Here is a 20,031-nt window from a genome sequence, read left to right as displayed (position 1 = left end):
TCATTACATGAAATGAAATGTTGTGAAATACTGTGAAAGCAGGTAACAGAGGCGATTAGGGAATCTCTTCAGATTGTTTACTCCCCATCCCTTTCCTCCCTCCCTCTGTACTGGGCAAGGCTACCTTCCCAGATCAGTCAATGTGCATTTAAATAAAATGCAGGCTGATGCAGTGAGTTAAGGTCACTGAAACCCCTTTTGGAAAAAAAAAAACTAAAAAAGCCCAAGTGAAAATAAAGAAAAATTACTATTTATCTGAAAAAGTACAAACCTACCCAGATGGGTACCAATAGTAACTGGAAAAATTCCTTTGGTGACCCAGTATATCAAAACCAGAAGTTCTGTTTGGCATAGACTTGGCAGCTTTAGTTCAAAAACAGTCCAGGTTGGAAGAATGACAGGTCTATCACACTTATAATGACTGCTAGTGCTCTGCATTGAAATAATTTATGAATATCAAGAGGGATAGATTCTGCAATCAAGATTAGGAAAAAGATATATTACAATATATAACTTTATTTTAAATCTTTACGTGTGAATCCCTCCCTTTGGTAATTTTTCATGTATTTTCCAAGCCTGCACATCTAATCCTTAGGCAAACTATTCACATCAAAGAGGTAGCTCTTGAACAAAAGTAGTCAAAGCAGCACCTGTACACTTGGATAAAGATCATATTTTCCTGCTACATCATATGAAAATAAAATACATAAACATGTATATAAATGTCCACTGAATTTCTCATCAGCATTTTTCCAGAAAGTCTCATGTCTCACATCTGCAAAAACAGCTTATTTGATGATAAACCCCACATATTAATAGGTGGTAGTTAATTCCTTGCTGTGTTAGCAATGGCATGACCTCTGCTGCACAGAAGTGAAAGGGATTTTTGAAACTAAATAACCTTAATTACTTTGAATTTACTAAACACTTGATAGCAGTAGGTTATTTAAAGATGACAAAATGAATAGCTCTCCTTTTAATTTCCTTCTACCAAGAAGCCAGCTAAGGAGGTATCTTTAGAAGCAAATAAATGAATTAGGCTTATAAATCCTATAGCAGGATAAGATTTAGTAGGATGTCCATTCCTTCAGTAGGAAGTATGTTCAATGTGGCAGCTGCTGAAAAATATTACTTCAGTTGTTGCATTAACCTGTCTGACCATGCAAAGAGGGGCCAGAAAGGATCTGATATGATGAGGAAAGGGGGTGAGGAGCAACCCAGTCAGAGAAGCAAATGCAAGCTGTAGTGTATGTAATGCTTCTCTAGGGAAGCCATGTTCTTGCAGAGGCCTGTTAATAACTGTACAGTTTCTAAACCTAGCATTTTCCTTTAAGGAACAAATAGTGTCATTACACTTCTGAACACAGAATGTACCACATACCAATTGAGCATTACACACTGTTTCACTACTTGCATCTTTCTCTCCATGGCAAACCTGTGAGGAAAATCAAAGGCCTTTTTTTTCCCATTTTTAACATTAAGTCTGTGAATTGCAGCATCCAAGCAATGGGACAATTTGTGAGCTAAGGCGTGTGTACAACTGTGTTATTCTATGTATATATTTATCAGAAAGTATATGTAACACAATGACATCTTCCTAAAGACACACTTTGAGTTGTGTGCTTTTTTTAAGCCAAATCCAGGAGTCTTTGCCTACTGGCACCCTTAGGCCTCTATCCATATTCCTGCCAGCATCAGCCAGAATTTGGGCTGAAGAGAGAATGCAGAAGCATTCTCTTCAAAGGCTCCCACAAACTCTTCAAAATCTCTGCAGAAGAGCAGGCTCATGAGAAGGACTTTTGAGTAATCAGCAGCACTCTGCTTCAGTCAGAGAACTGCATCTTGCTCACACGCATCTAAAGACGTTCACAATTTCTAGTAAGAACCTATTTTTTCTCTTCTCAATTGCATCTCAAAGTGCTACAGTTCCCTTGAAGAGTCAGAGCAAAAGAGTGGTTCAATGAGAGTTCTTAAACAGCGGTCACACTGCATAACCTGTCTGAAGGTTTACCAGTACAGTTCAAAGGGCATAAAAGGGACCTTGTTTCTTTGAAGTACAGCTCCCCATGGTGTTTCTTCCCATAAAAAGCAAAACATATGCCATAAAACTTTATGCTCAAAATTACAGGAATCTGGCTGAGGGCCTGGAAGTGCAAGGAAACTAATTAGCTCAAACCAGCTCCTGGTTCTCCTGTTACCTCCCATCTAAACAGTAGCAAGCCCAAAAGAAGCTAAAAAGCTTTAATAAAAGTACAGGCAGACCACAGGACACATGCTTTTCTTTATGTAGTTCTTTTAAGAGGAAGAAAAGACACTAAAGGAACAAGAAAATAGGCCCTAGCCAGATTGCACACCTTTCTCATGTACAGGAATTCACCAATGGAATATGGGGAAAAAAAGAACAAATTTCAGTTTTACTCTGGTATCATTAATTTGGTATTGTTATATATATCTGCATATACTATTAGAACAAGTGTATTTCAGTGCTGCTTTCCAGGATATTCAATAACATTACACGGACTTAACTAGAAAAGAAAAAAGGTCTGAGTAGCAGCAGCATACAGCCTAGCCACAGGCAAAATGGGAGACCTGCTCACAGCAACTGACACTTTTACACGAGTATGTGAAAGATACTGTGGTCAGGTATTGCAAAAATAATTGCTTCCAACAAGAGATGTTACAGCAACACGTGTTGTAAAGGGCTTCGCTGAGGAGGTTATGGAACTGATGAAGGCAGGCACAAATCCAACAATCTGCCTGCCAGAACTGTGCTATTAAGTTATGATAATGCTGACATTTCCACTGACTAAGAAACACCAAGTTGAAGAGATTGGCTGTATCCCCTCACCTGACTATGTCACTGTACAGCCTGAAAACTTCTCCATAAGCACAAACCAGGGTACTCTGGCTGACAGTGCACAGAATATAGCTCATATGCAATAGAGTAGGCTGTTTCAGTAGCTGTAGCTAAGACATGTGTGGTGATTCAAGCCTGGCTGAGTGCCAGGTGCCCACCAAAGCCATTTTATCACACTAAACTAGGCAGGGTAGAGAGAAATACAATGAAGACCTCACGAGTCAAGATAAGGAAAAGGGAGGTCACTCAGGAAGCACCATCACAGGTAAAACAGACTCAGCTTGGGGAAAAATAGTTTGATTTATCAACAATCAATCAAAATGGAGTAGGGAAATAATAAACCAAAACTGAATCTTAAAACATCTACTCTTCCCTTCTGGGCACCTTCTCCCCTCCTCCTCCACTGACCTTGGTATCTGCAGAGATATTCTCACTCTTTTCTGCTGCTGCTGTTTTGCAACTGCACAGCAACTTCTTCCCCTTCTCAAATATGTTAATCACAGCAATGTTACCTCAGTCATTAATTGGCTTGGCCTCATTCACCGTCAGGTCCATCTCAGAGCCAACTGGCACTGACCCTATCAGCTACAGGGGAAGCTTGCAGCAGCTGCTTGTTTAAAGAAGCCACTCCTGTAATCCCCCACCAAAAACTGGCCACGAAAACCCACTGTAACATGGAATTTCAATATTTACTATTTTGGGGCAGTAGGGAGAACATTGGCCAGCCATTGTGCTCATCTTGTTTCCCCCAAGTCATGTTTTACCTAATCTCTTTCTCTCTTACTTTACATTGTGTGAAAGAGCTGTCAGGAGCATTTCATATAGCTTCAAAAGCATTTTTACAAACTATGATACTCAACTAAATTAGCTCCAGGAAATTATCCTTTCTTGATAGCTTCACTCATTTTCCAGCACTGTGCCATGAGATTTTCCCTGCGCCAAGGTCTCCTACATGCCAGAAGCAGATAGCTAATTACATAAGTTCCTTGTGGGCTTCAAGAGCAGAAGAGACACAAAGTACTTTGCCATAGCTGGATTTGTCTCTTCTTCCCAAAGGAACCTGTCTGGAAAGGATCGCCCAGATTGTCTGTGTACAAGTCCTGTCTTTGCATGGGATCCTATCAATTCCTAATCATAAAGCACTTTTCTACATCACCAACAATACACATGAAAGGCTGTGCTTGAATGTGTTCACTATCTAGCACTGTCAAGCCTTGGCCTGGCTGGCTAATTTTTGGAGACAGTTACTCTAATCAAAAGAGCCAGGAAATTATGACTTAAAACAGCTGCTAAAAGAGTATGGAAAAAAACTATACCCTTACAATTGCTTTCAGTTTCAGAAAACCTTCCATTTTCTCTGGATAGTCGAATCAAATGAAGAAGAGTCACGAGATCTGGTCATGTAATACAGGTACCAAAAATATCTCTGTGCATGACTTGATGATCAAGAGTAAGATCTCACAAGACACTGTGAAATGCCTCAAAACAGATAAAGTAGTGGCAGCTTCCACTTTCCATAAGGTGTTTAATTCTCTGCAGAGATCAGAGCTTTTGAGATTGCTTTGGACAAGGACCAAAAACCTGATCTCATTGCTCAATGCAAAAGTCAAGTTTTCCTATGCAAATCCATATTCTGCATCACATTCAGTTTTACACATGAGTAGACTCACAGCAGCCCATGTGAACTTTTTGATTAGCAGGGGTTATTGACATGAATGTTTCTGGGATCAAGACCTGAGAGTCCAAACATCCATACAGTCTTTTCATTTTTTTTTGTATTGTTTGTTGGAGAGAAAGTGCAATTTGCAAAGTAATACACTTATTGCACTGTGATTGGAATTTGCATAATAAAAGCATTTGCTTTTTAAACCGTACATTAATCCTTAGAAGAGAGAGAAAGTGGATGTTCTAATATAATTCAAGATAGCTAGACAGAGTTCTATTATTTTAATTTATATTTTATTGGGTTTTTGCTTTGGTAAAGAAACACATGTTATAACTAATCACAGTTCTAATTACTGTCCAATTCTCTCTTTTATTACTGCTAAAATTTCTATTAAGGGAATGAAAGAAACTAATACGATCATTAAAAGATCAATAGGAAATATTGCTTACATAGAAGTTGCACTGCATAAACTTCAACTCAACAGTTAGGATCAAAAGAATCCCTTGGAAACAGAAAATAACACACTCATTCCACTTCGGAAAAAAACCATGAACTGACTTAATGGCTACCCACAAGAAGAATTCTTTTTAATTTCACTCCTCTGAGGACAATAAACAAACTAAATAAAAAAACAACAAAATTTTGATTCTCTTTCCATCTCCACACTTCTAATACTCTTTGAATAGATTATGAATATCTTTTAAGTGTATCATTAAGAACTAGAATGCATGTGACATTCCTGAGTATAAGCAACATGGGGATGTCATCCATTTTAAATTGCAGCCTCATGGCCAAGGTTCTTACTCTCAAAATGATGTTCAGATAGCTCCCACTGATTCTCCAAACTATTAAAATTCTCTTTGTTACCTAATTTTTGCACAAAAATAACTATTTCACTTAAGGTTACTGCTTGTCCTGATGTGGATAATCCAGCATGAATGCAATACAAGAAAGTATTAAGAGTCAGCGACATTTCCCACATGAGAGTACCTGCTTTTGTGCATCTCCTTACTATGGCTTCCAGAATGAAAAGTGTAATGGTGGTGTAATAGAGCAGGATAACTTCTCTACTTGTTTATTAATACTTCTAATACTTTTTAAAACCTTGAATTCCACACCAATTTCAAATCTAAATACAAGTTTCAATGAGAAGCTGGTACTGCTTATCAGTGGAAAGCAGCATCAGCCCAGAAGTATGAAGTCCCATAAAATAAAAGAAAAATCATATAAGGTAGGGTATTTCAAAGCACAGCTCATGTACATGCAGTACTTGTCCCATGATACCAAGGAAAACAAAGAGTGGTCATTGAGTACAAACATACAAGTGATGCAGGTGTCAGAAATTAAAATCAAGGAACTTCTGATTTTTTCAGAACATTCTTACCTAAAAATACCTCTTTTCTGTTTTTCCAGTGAACTCTGCCATTTTTTTTCCTCAAAAGTCTTTGAAAAAATAACTCTATCAAGACTGGAAAAGAATTAAAATCAGAACAAAACCAATTAGTGCTCAAAATATTTCGACCACTGAAAGATAACTTATTTCTCTTGGTCACTCACTTTGATCACTCCCTCCTCTTTACACAAATCAAAATGCCAAAGTCTTTCTACCCTCCCATACCTTGATTTGGTAAGAAAACTGTAAGGAAAATATGTTTGAGAACTCTGATGCCACTCAAACTAGTCAGTCTTGGCATAATCAAACCTACCCAAGGTTAAAGATCTCAGAGGTAGGCTTCAAAGACTTCTTTATAAATGTACCTTGGATTATGACTCACCACATTTCAGCATGGCACACTAAGAGGGATTTTATAGCTTTCAGTCTAGGCACTTTTCATTATCTCATACAGTTAACTAAGAAATCAATGGGCACTTGACTTGATTGCAAGTTAGCCATGTTAGAGAAACAAACTGTCCACAGAGAGCTAGTTCAATTCTAAACAAGATTTTCAGCTAAAGGAGAGTGTCACACAAATGTAGTCTACTTCCAATGTGGTGAAATGGATTGAGCTATAAACAGTAATACCAGCAACAGGAACAGAATCCCTTATGTTTCTGCTACTAAGAACATTAGCAATTCGTCCATTTTTAAAGGAAGATGGAATTTAATGTATGCTGTAAGCCAGCATGCACAGTTTATCAAAATACAAACAAATTGGGATGATAGCTAAAAACAGAAAACTTGATTTCAACTGGGTAAAACTTGATAGGAGACAAATGAATTTTCTCCAATAGAATGTCATAATCCTGTCTATTTTCTATTTCCAACAATGGAATATGAAAAATTAAGTCTTCCTGCTCAAAGTAGAATTGATATTTAAAGTCAAAGATCTGAAATGTTCTCAAAAATTTCTATGGTCTAGTAAACAAACAATAGCATATATTTTAGATAAGTAAATCCCATTCCTGAATAAGTGGTACATAGATGACGCTGTCCTAAGTTATAACATCCTCAAAAGCAAATACAATAAAATTCATAAGACTATACAAAACGTGAAAGAAGATATTCAGGTCATAAACATACTTGACTGAAAGCTTAGAATGAATGAAAATAGAAAAAAAGAGTGTTTGTTTGTTTGTTTCTTCTCTCTCTTTAGACTAAGGTAACATACTTATGTATGTTACAGTATGTATGAAGCACTGGTAGATCTTAAACACTGTTGTTTTTCACTTTGAAAGTTTTCCTGTATGAACAGTGTCATGATGCGGATGTTTTGGTTTACACTGACAGTCCTGTCTTTAAAAAGATTAATTGTGAGTACATACTGAATTTCAGCAAGTTTCCATTTGAAATTTCTATCTGAATTTCAGACAAGGTGCTTGCCTTGTTTCTTGAACAGTAGCCATTTCCTGAACACTGTATGAGAGACAATCAAGAAAACAATACTCAAAATTATATTTGCAGTAAATTATGCTTTCCAGAGGTCAAAGGCACAGTTTTCACAATGCTCTGTTTGGAATAATCTTTTATGCAGTCTCTTTTTTTTACATTATGGTCTTACTTCTCACATCATATTAAAAAACAAATACTGTTTTCTGATTGCAGATTATCAGGCAAACTAAATGCAATGTAAGGAGTCAATTAAAAGAAATCAGCAGTTGACTAACCTGAAGCCAATAAAGAAGTTTGTCAGAAAACTACTCACTTTGAAAACAAAGAAAACAGAACTTTTTCAGCCTCACAGTGTCTCTTTTGGCCAGTCCCAGCACTGGAAAACAGAAAAAAAATGTTGTCATTTAAAAATTATATACTTTGCTTAACCTCTGTTTCAAAGGGACATTATACAGCTAAAAATATAGGCTGAAGGTAACACAGTGGGACATAGTTTATAGCTATTTCACAAGACTTTTCATCAAAGGAAAATAACGTTGCTGTAAGTGCAATCCATGCTTGGCAATAAGGTACCAGCAGGTGTGAATGCAATTCAGCAAAGACTGCTCTGAAACCATTTGTTACTCTTGTTTATGCTTACTGTTTCCATACAGAATGTGTTCATCCTGACACCGCCCCATGTTTATAAGAACCAAGAAAATTATTGGCTTCCGTATGCAACTCTGAGACATCTGTTTTCTTCTTTTCTTGCTATATCTTTTTTCTTCTCAGGATTCAATCATCTGGAATCCAGCCAAGATCTGGTATCAATCAAACCAGTGGATTAATTTACTCCAATAAGAATTTTAAAGGATTTTTTTGAGTGAAGGACAGCATGAATGAGGTTGATTCAATGTCATGCAGCATTTCAGGCAACACTCTACTAGTACAGTGATCATCTGCAAACATTTTATTGTCTAAACAGTACTTCCATAAATCACTGGTCTTCTAGTAACAAAGAGTATACATATGTGTCCAATGAATGCTTAAAATTATGACAATGATTGCATTTGTATTTCCTGACTTTGCAAGATCATCTTGCCAGTCTCTTAAAAGTTATAAATAACATACTGAAGGTACTACTTTATGAACAAAACCTTGATTTCTTGACTACCTGCTTTTAGATTTTATGCCTTAGCTGTTACTTCTGTTCTTGTTTTCTGTTCCATATTTGGATTATTAAGAGATTTCCTCTGATGTACTGACTTTTAAGCACTGGCTATCAGTTTGCACTCCACTCTTTCCTGATCCTATTATGTGTCTTATCCATTACTTAAGGTGCACAGGTTCAAACATGGCACCAAACACTTCACAATCATGAATTGGCACCAGTTACAGTTGTTACCCTACAGGAGGCAATCAATAATGATTTACTTTAGACTGTAGTGGGTTTTTTTTCCCAATAAAAAAGCTATATAAGGAGATATTGAGGTTAAAATTGGACATGACAAGGTCCAAGTTTCATCTGCACTAATGTCAGTAACAAGTATTCATTTGTGCAGGACTCTCATGCATGAGTACCTATTTTTAAGGGTTGTTTTAAGTGAATTGCAGAGACAATATTTTTACAATAAAATGATTCAATATAGCAGATAATGTCTTTTAATTATATAAATTTTCCATGCAGAGCCTGGATGGTTTGTATGGTTTCAATGATTTTCACTGTAATAGCTTAAACAAAGACGATCACATGGGCTTAATAAAGTTAGTGGTAATTAAACATAAAAGCTTTACATTAAAAGGAAAATATTTGTATTGGAAGCAATAATTATGTAGTATTTTTCAGTCCCAGAAGTTACTTTTTAAGTGTCATCCAGTGGTTTGCTCAGAAGACCAAAATGAAGATTGGATTTCTCCTCCCCATTGCTACAAACTTGCTGTGTGGCCTTGGACCAATCATTTGGATTTTCAGCAATGCCAGGCAGCCAGAATCCTAGTTCCACTGAAAAATTAGACCATAAGTTTCCTTGGGCCTCCTTTTTTTCTACTTGTAAAATGAGATTAGTTACTGTGCTTTACAAAAGTGTCAGGAACATTAGTCAGTATTTGTAAGATGTCTGAAGATCCTCTGATAGGAGAGCGCTACAATAACCTGGCTGTATCTATGGCAATGTAAGATACTCTCCATGTCAAAGAACCGAAGTTGCTCTCTGAGGTGGAGTAGAGCTTCTCTTAAGTGTAGGAAGTAAGAAGTGAGATAAAATTGAAAGAGTAATATTTCCCAATACTTTTAGCAATTGTTACACTTTACTAGCTACATTGCAATAGCTCCTCAGAGCCACTGTGGGAAGCAGGAAGAAAATGTAACTATTACCTCTCTCTCATTCGCCACCTTCAGCCTCCATCACGCTGCAATCAGCACAGAATGGCAGCAGTGACTCAGGCAGCTCCAGGTTTTGACCACTTCATATTATTCTTCATTGAAACTACACTGCTTGTTTCTTTGACATTTCTTAGATCAGCTCATGGAGCTACTTTGTCTTTACCGCTTGAAAGCACTCTGGCCTATCACTTTATACCTGAATATGAAGCATCTGACAGCTCTCCAAGACAGCAGCTTCTAGATGCAATTACAATATTCATGCATTCAAATAAAATCCTTCTCTCCTCAGTTGGGCAAGGCCCCCTTTCCTCCCTCTCTTACAAGAGCTTAGGCTCCACTAAGTGGATGATACCTCACATCTATTCCAATCTCAGTAACAGGCTGCAGACAGTGTGAGGACTTCTTCCCACTTCTGGAAAACAAACAAAAGAGGGAACACACCATACATCATAGTAGAGAGTAGATACAGCAAACTGAATATCTGCCATATGCTCTACGGGTCTGCCAGAGATACTATCTACTGAGGAACAAGTGCACTGCAGTTTCATTTCTTCATGGCCTCACAAATACAGTTTTACAGAAAAAGAAATAAGTATTTTTTAAAATGCAAACATACCTTACAAAGTAACAAAGAAGCTAGGGCTAACTCTCCAACATGGATTCCCCTAAGAACCCCTGCTCCACAGATACGGCAGATTAGAAAGAGGATAATTTAAAAAAAGAAGGGCTTTTGGAATGCACGGGATCGATGTTCAATGTTATCACTATAGCAGAGAGGGAGAACGTCAAAGGCTTTTTACCAGAGTTCTCTAAGACAAGTAAGAATTGGGTTCCAAATCCATCTCTCCTAAATCCTCTATCCTCCCAGGCAAATTTGCTATCCAATTACGGATCCACCAATTATGGCTATGTCAAGTCTTTATTCAGTACAGAAATGTATCTACTGGAGTCTCTGTTCTTCTGCTCTTCCTCCAAGAATAGAAAGATGCATGATTTGTTTAGATTGTTTAATCAACCTCCAGCCACCATTCTAAATGTCTATTTCCTCTTCTCTAAAGTTCAAACAGTTAATTACCACATGTCCAAAGTGTTAAACCTTCTATCCTGAGCTTTTATCCTCTTTTCAGATCTTGGTAACTACCCAAGTTCACTTCCTTCTTGTCCCAAGCAACTAATAAATCCTCTCATACCCAGCCTCTCAACATTGCAGCCAGCTCATTTTACTTGACAGGAAAAGCTTCTGAGTTTAGCTTCTAGTGCCTGACCTACATATCTGGAGATGTCTGGAGTGGAGAATTGGTTTCTACAACAGTTACTATGGATATTCAATAATCTTTTTTCATGACAGTTTAATAGACATATATACACCTCTATTATTCTGATATCTTTAAGTTCATGATTTCTCCAGAAGAAATGACATGTTAATATCCCAGTTATTTATCACAAGATCTTTTGTATACAGTGAAATGTATTTGAAACCACGACTTGAAATTACTTTAATAAATGGGATACTCAAGGCTTATGAAGCTTCGATTTTCATTTTCACTGAGGTCCTATGTCAGAATAAAAAGAGAGTAAATGGAATATAGACATGCCTTATGCTCACTTTAAACAGCCATTACACAAATGAGAGGAGTCCCCCTGCCTGATAAAAAGAGTTGAACAGCTTACCACATTATGACAAGTAGTCTTCTCTTCAACAACGAAAGTCTATTATCCTGCTTCACCAGCACCTGTCAGCAAGTCAAGAAATAGCTGTAGACATGAAGCTCACCTATGAATATAGAGCATCACATATATATCACCCTCAAAAGTTACTCATAAACTCATTTTCCTAGTTTCCTACTATCCTTCACAGAAACTAACTTGAAAATGTCTTTTCTGAGTACTCTGGGAGATTTAGTGCACTTTGTTACTTGCAGTTACACTTGCCATTTCAGTTTGAAGGACATTATTAAAATAGTAAAAAATAGTTATGAAACAGTTGGTGTGATAGGCATAATTGGCAAAAATTACTGTTTAAATGCAGTATCTCTTGAAGATGAAGTGTGTAGTTTAATGTTTACACATAAATGTCCAGCACATTTTTTTGTAGGTACATGGAAAAACAATCTTTGAGAGGTGCCACAAATCATCATTTCTAGTAGCCAACAACAAATGGTTACTTACAAAGAAATATTTTTGCAGGATTATTTGTGTATACCATGTAGACTGTCCTCCTTAAAAATCATTGTGTGAAATCTGGCTGTTTGTTGGTTGAATAAGTCAATATTCCTAAAAATATTTTTTTCACAGACAACCATTGTAACAGGTACAGTTTAAAATCACAGAGAATAATACTACTCCTGCACATAAATCTTCAAAGTGATCTTACAACCTGAATCCATTCCCACATGATCATGACACTCACTCGTAGGAATTTCCTATTCCCTTGGGATGATGATTTATCCCTTAAAAGTGCTTGGAATATGATGGCTCCATTCAAGTAAAAACTGTTGATCTGACTGTTTTATTCTTTCCATAGCACAGCATTAATTTAGACTCAGATTACTGGGTTGCGATTTTTAAAGTCCAACAAGCAGATCCCCTCTTTGCCTCCTGAACTTTACACTCATGAGAACCTCAGCCTCACATAGTATCTCTTAGTGAAGAAAGAAACCGTCTTGTTTGAAGACAGTAGGAAGACTGTGATTTTCTGCTCACAACACAGAATTTATTCCATAAATCAGTCTCGTTTTATCCTTCCTGTTCTGAAAACACAAGTGAAGGGCTGGCTTCCTTTTTCGTTCCAATTTTCCATCACTGACTACAGTGGAATTACAGATAAATGATACTTACTCAAGAAGAAAGAGAACAAACTCCTAATACTTCTCCTCCAGACCACAAAGGTGTTCAAAAATTGTATTTCCTTGTGTTCCTTTGAAAGAGAATTCAGTTGCCTTGTTAATTTCAAGAAGATCATATTTAAACTCTTTTTAACAGCTCAATGCCCAGGTAGGAGGTGCAAGGCTATGATCAGTGCAGTAACCAGACAACAGATGAGTTTCAAGCACTAACCATAAGGCTTTTTGGATTGCTTTAAAGTGAGCTTTGAAAAAAAAAAAAAAAAAGAAGACCCAAAACAAAAAATAAAACAAGGAAAGAAGTTAAAAGACTCACACTACTACTGGAGCTTTCACAATCTGTTATGTCATCCTCATTTTGCAGAGCTAGGGGAAAATAAAAACCCAACCTTTTAGATGTCAGAAACAAGTGAATGCATTAGACAGCTGAGTCAGTGAATGTCATACTGTCCCTCCATTTTCAATAATGGCTGTGCTTAGTTCTCTGACACCAACAGGGAACTGAAATTATCTCCAAAGGGTACAAATACAAACTTTTCCTGACACTCAACAACAGAGCAGAGAGAGCTTAAACCCTGAGAGGCGAGTACTGAACACAGTTGTTTTATTCCCTGCTTAACAGTTATGATTTTCAAAATACGACATATCATTGAAAAACAGGAGCAAAATGGAAGCTCTGAGTTGTTTGTTTTGGATGAGAAAATTCCTCTGAACACATGCTATTTAGGGATCTTTCAAAACTGGCTCAGAGATCCTGATTTCCCTTTGCAAGTGCATTAGCTGGAGCTACACAGAGTCTCTTAATTGGATATGTATGCTGAAATTCTACATACATAAAAGTGCGTATGATTAAAATACTGGCTTATTAAATCTCTAGCATATTGATAAATAGAAAGAAGTGTTTTAATAAGTTATTAATAAGGCCTTTCAGTTTTCAAGCCATAATTAAGAATATAGTTTTGGGAAGGTAAATGAGAAGTTAAAATGAACATATCACCTAGAATAGGAAAATCTCAATGTTTGCCATTCATTACTGGAGAGATCAACCTCTATCTCGCTACAACTCCCCTTCAGGTAGTTGCAGAGAGTGATCATGTCTCCTCTCAGCCTTCTCTTCTCTAGGCTAAACAGCCCCAGCATCCTCAGCTGCTCCTCAGAAGACCTGTTCTCTACATGCTTCACCAGCTTTGTTGCCTGTCTCTGGACACACTCACAGAATCACAGAATCTTAAGGACTGGAAGGGACCTCAAAAGGTCATCTAGTCCAACCACACTGGCAGAGCACAGCAAGCTAAAGTAATTCACACAGGAACTCCTCTAGGTGGGGTTTGAATGTCTCCAGAGAAGGAGACTCAACAAACCATATGGGCAGCTCGTTCCATTTTTCCATCACACTCACAGTTAAGAAATTATTCCTTGTGTTTCTTTGGAACCTCTTGTGTTCAGTTTGTACCTGTTGCCCCTTGTCCTATGATTGGTCATCACTGACAACAGCCTGGCTCCATCCTCCTGACACCTGTCCTTTACATATTTGTAAACAGTGAGATCACACCTGTCTCCCCTTCTCCAAGCTGAAGAGTCCCAGCTCCCTCAGCCTTTCATCAGAAGGAAGATGCTGCACTCCCTTCATCATCTTTGTGACCTTGCGCTGAACTCTCTCCAGCAGCTCCCTGATCTTCTTGAATGAACTGAGGAACCCAGAACTGGACTCCTCAGATGTGGTCTGATGAGGGCAGAGTAGAGGGGGAGGAGAACCTCTCTCAATCATATCATCTATATAAAACATATTTACGCTCCTACACCATTATATATTCATGTATACAGAAACTAATTCTTCATTAATATAACGAGGTGAAGGTAGCTTCACTCAAGCCAATGGATCAGGCACTATGTGAAGGATTATATAGATATGTAAGGAGAAAATGACATTACTCATTTTAACTTATTCCTGCTGTCACTGAAAAAAGAGGAGATTTTTCAAGATGATTTGGCCTGAAACCTATTGCAATCAGTCTCAGCCTTTTTAACGGAAGAATTGAATCATATACAAAATGAAAAAGAGAAAAAATGCCATCACAGAAAGCTGTGCTGTGACTCTCATGTCAGTAAACAACATACAGCTGCAGAGTAAGACTGCCACACATTGCTGCTTTGAGTCAGCCAGTAGTGTGTGCTAAATCTATACTGATTTAGGGCCTGATCCTTAAAAATACTACTCAATTCGGCTACCAGATTTTATCTGTAGATGATATACAGAACGACTCTGTGAAGCAGCCAGTTAAGAGGCAGAACTAAATAACAATGTTAAGTGCATAGGTCTAAGAATAGACAGTATTAACATAATGCCCAAGAGCCTCCTCCCAGTCACTGGGGTTCCTCTGATTTCAGTGACCTTTGCAATGAGCTTTAAGACCACAAATTACTAAAATATAGAACTTAAGTCATTCTGGTTTTTTGATGATTTGATCTGCTTTCTTTTCTCCATTTCTAGATAATGAGGAATCAAGTGATAGAATTCCAAATCCTTTGCTATTAATAGGAAATCTAAGTCTAACTTTGTCTCTAAAGACATCAGGATCTAAAGACTTAATTTCCGTCTCCACTTCTGTTGATAGACAAATATCTTCCTTACTTTTCACACGTTTGGTGAGATAAATTGTTTTCCTGTATGTGAGTGCTCATAGAAAAGCACTTAGGCACACAGTCCTTATACCATGGTATCATTCTTTTACCATTCCTTGTATATTTGTGTAGGGACATCAGAAAATTGAGAGAACTGGTACGTTATGAATCACAGAGAAAAGCCTTTCATGTTCTGGAAAGACTCATACTAGCATCAAATTGTAATAACCCTAAACCAATCCTGATAAAGACGTGACATGATGCTTCTCTCCTGTTTGATTCTCTCCTATTCTCTTGTCCTACCCTCAAATCTCATTCACCTTATACAACATGGCACTTTCTATATTGTGTTGATATCTCTGTCCTCTGAATTCTGTATATCCACAGACACTCTTCAAGTGTTAATGATGTATTTTTCTGATGCAAAATACTCTTCAATACAAACTAGCTTTAAAACAGACAGCAAGGGTTCAGCTGTCCCTGAGTGCTTAAAGCTTTCATAGAGAGTAATCAGTTGTTTTCGCAAATCACTCTTGCAGTTTATATAGGTTAGCTCTTACCAGAAACACATCTTCCTATTTAAGTCCTTGAAATATAAAGAAAATGTAGTATTACCTAAGAGATCATGTATGAAGAGACACACTCAATATTGAATATAGTTGCAGTTATAACTCTGCGTTTCAGAGAGGGGAGATTCTTGTTGGTACAACAAAGATCTTTTTCAAAAAAAACATTAATAGGGCTGTTATATCCACAAGATCTTTTCCTTAAAGAAAAAGAAGATCATAACACAATGAGTTTGTTCCATTTTTGATACCTCTGCAACATTACTAGGAGGCCCACACAATGGCTGATGTCCAAAAACCTCAACCTCTGCTTGAACTTTTGGTCTTGTATTCTGACAGATGCTAGCAATAATAATCACTTGCAAGACACGCTGTTAAAAAATAGGTTCTTGGCTTTCAAAATATAAGTGATCAAAGATCTGTTTTTAAAAACAGAAATTTCTTAAGCAATAGACAGCTGCTTCAGACTGAAGAATTCAAAAGCTTGGTAAACTTTATGTGTCATAAGTAAAAGTCCAGGAAGTTAGCTATGTATTCTGTCCACCATATATATTTGTATTAATGTATTTTTCTAAGAAAGGTATTAGACAATTTGAATTTTACTAGCACAAATAAGAGACACTATTATGCATCAGTGGCACGTAATCCAACGTTATGATGGATTGCTGGTTTTCAGACCAATTTCAAGACTTTTGAAACAGTAAAGTAATATAGTTGGTCAACATAATGTATTTTATAAATCAGAACTTGACAGATTAATCCATGCAGATTTATAAACCATATCATGATATCTCCTCCTAAGCAGAGCTTGGTCTTTACCTACTTTTTTTAACAAATTTTGAAACAAAACACTATGAACTTACATGTACAAATGATGTGTTAACCCTCCGGGGTTTTTCCAGAAAGCTCTGCAAGATCACAAGAATAAAGTGTGTGGTGTAGATGAACTTGGCAAGCTCTCTCATGAGCCTACAGAGACTGAAAGAAGTGCAATTATTGATGTAGTTCACACGCCCTAAAAGAATAGAAAATTAGAAGTTCATCTACAGCTGAGAATCAACATTCAAACCCTAAGCAGTGAAGTCTTCATCAGAAACAATTTGTTTACAGATTTTTAAAGAATTATTTCCTTCTGTCCCTTCCATTTACTTCTTTCTTAAAGAATGATTTTCTTCAATTTTTTTTAGGAGAAAAACAAAATACAATTTGTTTACTTTGTACCAGCAAGATTTGACAAATAGCTATGGTGAAGTATGTCACAGTGCACTGGCCTTGTTTTACCTATTTGTTAAATACAAGATATAAATGGAGCCATATTCAGGTACCTTTGACAGAGACAAGGACACTTGACAATAGGCTTCTGTGCAAGTACCACTGAGAGACATTAAGCCTGGCAGAGATCAGTCTCCAGGATTAATGTTGTTCCAGTGTTTTTGTGACATTTATCTACTCAGTAGAAGGTGTCAGAAGATTAACTAAGCCTTTTCTCTACTGATATAGATCTAGTCTTCATTTCTCTGTTTTAATATTAACAAGGAAAAGATTAACAATTTCCTTGATCATTTAACAGACTCCTGACTGACAAGAGCATCCCAAGCTGTTTAACTCCAATGCAGTCTGCAACAGTTTTGTGAAGCTTTCTGAAGTCTGTGTCAAAAGGTCTCATGAGGTCCATCAAACTCTACCTGTTGAAGAAGAAAAGCAATCCTATATTTTACAGGATATGTGCACGAGCCTATTTCTTTAAGAACCTGAAAAATATTTATGCTGACTTCTACATCCTTTAAAGACATTTTAACTCTAGGCTACTGAGTGTGCTGATTACAGTATTTGAGGTAATAGACACTGACTTTCTGTGAGACTTCAATTGTACTGTATATTTGGGGAAACAGTATGGGGCTTAGAAGCATATAGAGCTGTGATTACTGTGGAGAAAAGAATGAAATATCCTTAAAAACTGAATATGGTAGCTACTCTAGAAAAAAATCTGTAAGACAGAGTTTGAGAAACTACACACACCTTCATACCTTGTTAACAGATATGTAAAAATACTAGATTCAGAAGGCTTAAAGATAAAGACTTTTTAAAAAAATTCTTCCAAACAATGACCATCAGTAAGAAGCAATGGAAATTTTAAGATATTTTTATTTGTGGATATTAATCCACATACTCTGCTATAAATCTTCACCTTTCCAATCATCTACAATTATCAGATTTTGCACACTTCTTCACACAAAATTAACTACAATACAAATGGCTAAGAGGACATTAGGCATGTACCTTGCCTGTGGGGAAATGAAGGTGGAGACTAGCAGCAAACCAAAAAACACCCACGAATAAATCCAGGCTTAAAATTCAAGCAAGCTTTTCCTAGCACCATTTAATTTAAACCAGAATATTTTTTTAATTACATAAGAATTTTCTGGAGACTTCTTACATGGCCTCATTTTAAAAGTGAACATGACCCATTATGGCAACCACTTTTTCTTTCTTGAAGTGCTATCATGAGGATGGACCTATCTCCAGGATATGAGTTACAATCCAGATGGCAGTTTGGGGAAATTAATCTGCAATTTGGAACATCCAAAAACTCTCACGGCTTCCTACATTTATGCACTTGCGAGCTAAATGACTAACTACTCTGTTCACCTGATTGTAAAACAAGTAGTTCCTAAGCAAGAAAAGGAAAATTTAAAATGAATAAAAAGAGAGAGTATCATTTACCTTTGCTGTTGTCTTTAATTAACTGTATTGCACTCTGGTGCTGGCACTCACTCTGAATCTTTTGCTATGCAAATTTCAAGGCTAACTTCTATTCAGAGACCAACAAGTGTACACTTGAGAATGACTTGGCATCTTTTCATTGCTACTCGTGTTTAAGTGCACTCTCAGGTGTTTATGTTATCCTTCACAACAGCCTCTTCCTTTTCCAATTAGAATAATTAGAGAACTGCTAGGAAGAAAAAGCTTTCTTTTTTTTTTTTTATCCACAATAGATCATAGAAGATTATATTTCATTCCGAAAATTAAAGCCCCTAATTACTGCCCCAGGCACCTTCAGTTACATGTTTTAGTTTTGTTTATTTAGGATACATTTCTAATGTTACTACCAGCTTAAGTTCATATATCTCCAGAAGATGTTGGTGCTGTTGCAGTTATACACAGCACGTATATCATTCTTTTCGAGATAGACCAAAATAAGCTCCCAAAACTGAAAATATGGTGTCTGTACCAAGTATTGAGATCAGCTCAGGGTTTTAGACTGCTTGTGAGCCAGTAGAAAAACATTCAATCACTCTAATTGCACAGCATGATACAAGTCCATTCACAGACCTCTGCTCACTCACTCTGTCAAGAATATGAGGTGATTTCCTATTTATTATTACTATTTGGAAAAGAAGATGAGTTACTCCCTGAACAGAATTTCCAAGGAGAGAAAAGCTAAGAAAAACAGTAGCTTTGCCTACCATACAGTAACATAATTAAACCTATCTTTTAGCAGGAGCTATGGGGAGAAAGAATGACAGAAAACTGAAACTAAAAAAAAGATGGTTCCTCTTTATAGGATTCCTTCCTAGTATCTGTAAGGATGAGTTAGAAAAAGGATACTTCATACTGCCTTCAAACTGTGCTGCTTGTGCAAATACAGCTGAGCAGGCAATTGTAGACAAGAGTAAGGACTGAAATGATGGATGCATTGTAATAAATTTGAATACTTTCTGTAATCATTGGTTATTCTTAAAGGCTGCCATTGTGGAAAAGACATTCACCTGTTAGAAACCAAAAGTAGATGTTTATGTGTGTAGAATAGTTTCTTCCAGTCCAGCTAATCACATTTAATTTTGATTAAAAATCTTAGAACTATTTGCATTCTCCAACCTATTTCAACCTTTATAGTGAAACAAATCTGTATCTTTAAAGACAGCATATTACCAGAGTTTGAATTATAAAAAGAATTTTAAAAATCATGTAACAAAGTAAACAAATACAGAAAAGTTTTGGTAAGTGATTTGTTTTTTCCCTGAAAAATCAAGCAGACAGAATGAAAAACAGACCAGAATCATTTTGCTTCCCCAAGAATGCTGGAAAATGCCATTTTGGTCAAATTAAGAATTATACACTCGAGGTTTGCATTGGATTAAACTAGGAAAAAAAATTAGATTTACATCCCTAACAAAAGATACAAAAGTCCTGCATTATGCTCAATAGGTTGGTGTTCACCCAAGTTTAATTTTTATCTAAAAAGAGACCTCAAAGTAGGCCTTCCACTTGTCAGAAACATAAA

This window comes from Colius striatus, chromosome 12, assembly GCF_028858725.1.
Source record: "Colius striatus isolate bColStr4 chromosome 12, bColStr4.1.hap1, whole genome shotgun sequence".
NCBI lineage: Eukaryota > Metazoa > Chordata > Aves > Coliiformes > Coliidae > Colius > Colius striatus.
This window is presented reverse-complemented; position numbering follows the sequence as displayed.